This window comes from Monopterus albus, unplaced genomic scaffold (genome assembly GCF_001952655.1).
Source record: "Monopterus albus unplaced genomic scaffold, M_albus_1.0 scaffold40.1, whole genome shotgun sequence".
Lineage (NCBI taxonomy): Eukaryota > Metazoa > Chordata > Actinopteri > Synbranchiformes > Synbranchidae > Monopterus > Monopterus albus.
The window spans coordinates 4,805,807-4,811,768 of NW_018127920.1; the positions used below are offsets into that span (position 1 = coordinate 4,805,807).

The 5,962-nt window shown below is 38.4% G+C and overlaps 1 long non-coding RNA gene across 2 annotated transcripts; it reads left to right on the forward strand.

The window, feature by feature from the left end:
- The first annotated feature begins 665 nt into the window (after positions 1 to 665).
- On the forward strand, positions 666 to 4,409 carry LOC109959720 (uncharacterized). Of its 2 annotated transcripts, XR_002274875.1 has the most exons (4): positions 666 to 701; positions 2,093 to 2,123; positions 3,484 to 3,548; positions 3,734 to 4,409. It is a non-coding gene; the product is annotated as an uncharacterized LOC109959720 (long non-coding RNA). The 2 variants fall into 2 exon arrangements; XR_002274874.1 differs by lacking the exons at positions 666 to 701; positions 2,093 to 2,123 and adding an exon at positions 2,197 to 2,228.
- Positions 4,410 to 5,962: the final 1,553 nt, after the last annotated feature.

The following is a 5,962-nucleotide window of genomic DNA, read 5'->3' on the forward strand; positions in this document are numbered from 1 at the left end:
GGGGCTGAATAATTTTGCACGGCCAATTTTTCAGTTTTTTATTTGTTAAAAAAGTTTGAAATATCCAATAAATTTCGTTCCACTTCATGATTGTGTCCCACTTGTTGTTGATTCTTCACAAAAAATTACAGTTTTATATCTTTATGTTTGAAGCCTGAAATGTGGCAAAAGGTCGCAAAGTTCAAGGGGGCCGAATACTTTCGCAAGGCACTGTATTATTATTAGTAGTAGTATTATGTTGTTGTTGTTTTGGACGTCAAATATAATGTACATTAAATCTTTAAGCAAAACCTTTAGCCTATATAAAACCCTGATACTAATTTTTACACAGATGTACAGCAGCACCTGGTCCAGTAGTTTGTTTTTAATTCATTTTATACAATGCATCTTCTAACCTAACATCGGGTTTAAGATCTGTTTTCTACAATTTCCTCAAAACTTCAAATGTTAGACCACAGTCTCTTTAATCTGGCATTAAATCAAACCTCTTTCTTTAACACCTCTGACTGATTAATATACTGTAATCTAAACAAGCCTGAACGGAGTTAAACTGTGCTGAGTGTCTCTGCTGCTGCCGCTCACTTCCAGCAGGTGGCGACAGAGGCGATCGTCTATGAACATCATCATCTCCTCAGTCAAGAGTAGATTGTTTTTCTTCAGCATCCTGCATCTTCCGCGGCCCCATCGACTGTCTCTCAAAGGTACGTAGGCTATTGAATTCTGTAGCTCCAACCATAAGAATAGACGGCTTCAATGAGTCAGGAGGATCTGGCTTTTGTGATTCTGTTAGCTGTATGACTTCCACTTTATAGGAGCTGTGAGAGCCAGGACAGTGTTATGCGATCCTGTAGTTCAGCCTATATGTCAGCTTGTCTGCTGTTGCGTCAATTCAGACAAGGAAATGTGAAATAGCTAACTACAAGCTGTCCTTAAAACCCATTTGAGTTGTTAGCCCTTTTCCCTTCAGAAACAGCTGAATTTTAAAAGGCAAAGTGTTTTTTAATATTGTTACAATAATATAATGTATAAAATATATGAAAACCAGTAGCTTAATGATCCATTCTGTTCAATATCAAGCTCCACAATGAGCTTAATTGCTGTATACACTGAGTGGCCACTGTATTGGGTACACCTGTACAAATATATGCATTGCAATGCAACACTTCCACCTTAACATCTGTGTTTATGAAGCTCAAAATGTTTCAGTTTTTAGTGAAATTGTTGTAAATGTATACATTCAATTATATGTTTATTAATGAGGTCATAGTTAAAAGTGGTGTTGTACTGGACTGCTTTATATTCAGAGGTGTTCCTAATATTCTGACTCTCTTATCTAAAGGACAAAAATATAGACATATGAGTCCCAGCAGGCAGAGTGGAGGAAATGTAAACGTGAAAACCCACCTCTGAGAAGGAAGTGCTGTCCTGTTCCATGACCTTGCTTGTTTCCAAAGCTCCTAGATCACTGGGTTTACACAGTCTCACTGGAGATTGCTACTGAATGACACACACTGCAGGGTGATGCTGAAAAACTGATCCATGCCTTTCTTACTTCCAGGTTGGACTACTGTAACTCTTTACTATCAGGATGTCCCAATAATTCCATAAAAAGCCTCCAGTTAATCCAAAATGCTGCAGCCAGAATACTGACAGGAACTAGCAAGAGAGATTACAGGTCTCCCATATTAGCTTCTCTCCACTGGCTCCCTGTAAAATCCAACTTGTGGTTCCTAGAGTCCACAGAAGTAGAATGGGAGGCAGAGCCTTTAGCTATCAAGCTCCTCTCCTATGGAACCAACTCCCAGTCTCAGTCCAGGAGGCAGACACCCTCTCTACCTTTGAGATTAGACTTAAGACTTTCCTTTTTGATAAAGCTTATAGTTAGGGCTGGATCAGGTGACCCTGAGCCTTCCCTTAGTTATGCTGCTATAGGACTAGGCTGCTGATGGGGGCCATGATGCTCTGTGTTCCTCCCCTCTCCTCTCCCCTCCCCTCCCCTCTCCTCTCCTCTTCTCTCCTCATGCACTTATATGCCACCATTACGTGACTAACTGTGTGTCTCCTCTCTCTCTCACCCTGTACCTTCCTGCAGGTAGTCCTGGCTCTGGAGCTCTACATCTCTGGTGAGCAGTCACAGGCCACATCAACCTGCCCAGTGTTTGATTGTTAGTTGTTGCTTTTTTTTCCCCACCAAGAGCCGGGGTCTGTCAGAAGTTTCTTCCATTAAAGTGAGTTTTTCCTTCCCTGCCAGCTTAACACTGAACCTGCCCACTGTGCTCTTTATTTGGTTATTGTTTGGCTGAAGGTGAAAGTGCAGTAAGGAATAAAAAGAATGCTACAAACAGAAACATGAATTCTAATGTAGCCTCATCTACATCAATTTTAAGATCATTTCTATTATACAGCACAGTTCTTTATGTGATTTAGGCTGTATTTATGAAGAGTGCTAAAGTTAGTTTTTGGTGGTTTTATCCACTTTTATTTACAAATGAGTCATGTTCTCTAGATCATGTTGAAGTCAGACAGTTTAATGAAGGAAAACAAGACATTACAAAATGTAAAATGAACAAAAAACAATATGAAGATTTTAAACTGGAATTACTTAAAAATGTAACATAATCACAAGTACGAGACAGTTTTTAATTTTCCATTGCTATGCAGCTAGATAACACATTACTGGGGTTAGATATCCAGTCCTACCTGGGATACATGCTCTATCAGAAAGATGTCCATGACCTACAATAGAAGCATTAGATTTGAAGGTGTTATCAGTGGTCCCACACCACTGATTGACTAGGAAATTCAAAGGTATTTTTTCTAAAACATTTGAGTTTTCTCAGGCAGATCTAAATCACAGAAACAGTAAAAGTATTTGTCAAAATACCAATGTACAGACTAGACTGTATACTGGACATCTGTGTCTACTCTACAGCAGATGGTGTTTTAATGTAGAAGAAGCCAGCTGCAGCTTCTCGGATATTAGTTTGGATTTGACACTTAAATGTTACAACTTATCTTGTCTACATATAAAAAAAAAACCTTCGCAATAAAACCAATACACCTTTCTAAAACTATAGCACTGCCAGATTTTTTTGTTCATTTTTATACTGTGAGTGTTCTACGTGCATTTCCTTTAGTCTTAAATGTTAAATTCACCCATATTAAAAAGACATACTTTCTCTTAGTTTTAATTTTCTTTGTCCAGTTTTGGAGCTATGTAACTGAGATTCCAGACTTGCCTCCATTACAGTGGAGGTCAATGGAAATTTGTTTGTGGTAATCATAGTGTTGAAAAATTATATTTATCCAATCTGCCTACATTACTCTGCATAATCAGGATCACACTGTCATACTCTGTTCACTGGAATTTGTTCGTGCCTTAAAAATAGTTCCTATGAACACAGGGACAATGACTTTGGAATGAGAAGTTGCTGTTGATGCTTAAAACTATGAATTCAATTCTGTTCTCCTCTACTGTATTAGGCAGAGGCAGAAATCTCAGAGACAAATATGAACCAACACTATCTACATGGCCAAAAACCTTCAAGGTAAAGTTTATAAAAAAGTGTAAATTGGGCAAATTATACATTTCAGAGGTCCTATTGTTGCACTTGGATTTAATCCACATTTCTTTGTTTGTTTTATGATGTTCTAAATGGTCACTTCTGCTCTAACCTACCCTACTTTTCTGTCTCTTGTTCTTTCTTGCCACTGTAAACTGGTTTCTCCACAGGTTTCAAAACAATTTCACTGCGTCTCATCAGGAACTTTTATTGTGGTATAACCAGAAGAATCCAACACATCCATGGTGTCAACATTTTCCCCTGTACATAATGCTACCCTGTACTGCCTCGATACCCCAGCATCCCATCATCATCACAGCTGTGCTTGGAATAAAATACAAACAGCACTTCTCTATTTAGTGCTCCTTTTATTCTGGTAACCATCCTAATGACAAGATGCAAGTGAGTAAGCGGCGTTAACAAGTGTGAGCCGCTGGTGTGGTGCTTTGTTCAGAAACAGTATAAGGCAGGTGAAGGGTGTGGGGAGGAGGTTAGACCCAGCTGACTGATGCCCTTTCGTTATTGCACTGCTTGCTGTAGCTCCCTCAGTAGTGCAACATGTAAAGAGTGTCAGGCAGTGAGCGTCCTGTAGCTGTCGCCTGAAGCGAAAAAGTGCAACCTGAAGAGCAGGTTCCCTCTTCAACTTGCCTGTGAGCAAAAGTCCTTTGAATATTCAAGACTAGTCAGTGTTAGGTGAATCTGAGGATAGACAAATCACTGGGTTACATTTGGATTAATCTATGGTTTAAAGGGGAAAACAACTAATAAATTAGAAAGAAAATCTGTCATAAACATAGAATAATGAGGTTTTATGTTTTTGTTCTGTGGCTTTTGCATTTTGTGCAAACATTTCATTGAAACATTGAAAGTTTTTATCACTCTGTTCTGCAATGACTGCAGTATAGCAGCAGACTAACGTTTATTAATAAACAAACAGCCTATAAATGGCAGGGATGGTCAAAATGGTTTATAATGATATAATTAATTAGCAGTATATTAACACTATTGCATCCAAAACAGAAAGTGACACCTTTCAAGAGGCAGTTAAATCCTAAATAAATACAGAAGGGTTACAAATCAAAGGAAAGACTGAATAAATGAGGATAACGGTGCCCCCATCCACAAGGCATGAGGGGTCACTGACTGGTCTGATGAGTATGAAGATGATGTGAATCAGATGCTGTGGCCTTCCCAGTCACCAGGTCTCAGCCCTGTTGAAAAGCTATGGGAGATGTTGGAGTGATGTGTTGGAAAGCGTCTCCACCACCATCATCAAAACAGCACATGAGGGAATATCTGTTAGAAGAATGGTGTTCATCTCTCCAGTAGAGTTCAGAGACTCGGAGAGTCAATGCCAAGGTGCACTGAAGCTGATCTGGTGCCATGTGATGGCCCAGCACCTCACTGACACTCTTTGTGTTGGGTTTTTCTTTCATTTAATTTGTCACCCATCTGTAGCTACTGGCCCTGTAAGGAGTGATTGCTGTATCAGCAAGCCTTAAACTTTCTACAAGGCCTCATCCTGTCAGTCAGGCCAGGCTTTTTTTAAAGTTGCTATAATTGTATATTCGTTTTTAGGTAGATTGAAATGAAATAATGAGCCGTTAAAAGCATTTAACTCCTATATAAAGTAAAACCACATCGAAATATTTAATTCATAACATTTTATCATTTCATCACATCGTAAGAGGCCTAGTCGTTAACCTAAAAAACTAACAATTTATTTGTTTGTTTATTTATTTATGTATTTATTTTCCCACCTACAGTACCTGTAGTGGGCCATTTGTCCAGGTTTTGAGATTTCTGCCTCTAGGCCAACACAATGGGGGGGAGTGACATTTACATTGTACTGTTACAGCCATTGAAAAATACCCACTTGAAAACAACATTTCATTCCAGAAACAGCATCGTAGTTTGGAAAATCCACAGTCTTCAGTGTGAACATTCTTTCATTCTACTGATGGAGTAGTCCCAGTGAAAACTGCTGTTTTCTATAGATAATCCAGAGTTATAAGGCAATCTTTCTGGAAAGACAGCACCAAAATTCATTCTATTCACCTCTATTCTATCGAAGTGGAGGCTCAAATCTAACACCACATAGAGATATTTTAGAGAAAACCTCAAATACAGTATGTTTTTTCCTTTTTTCGATGAACCAACCCTGTAAGTATTTATATTGTACTTAAGCAAATCACTGAAATTTGCAACATCTGTAGATGATAATTCACTTGATTTTTTATCAATTTAAATGTGTCATTATGGTGCCATTAATCTCCTGAAATGCAGGTCTACAAAAACAATCAATTTAGGATTATACAAGACACAGGATAGAAACAAAGCTCAGGGTTTAACAAACAAGTGAATGACACATTTTACAGTCTGTCATTTTAAATTACACA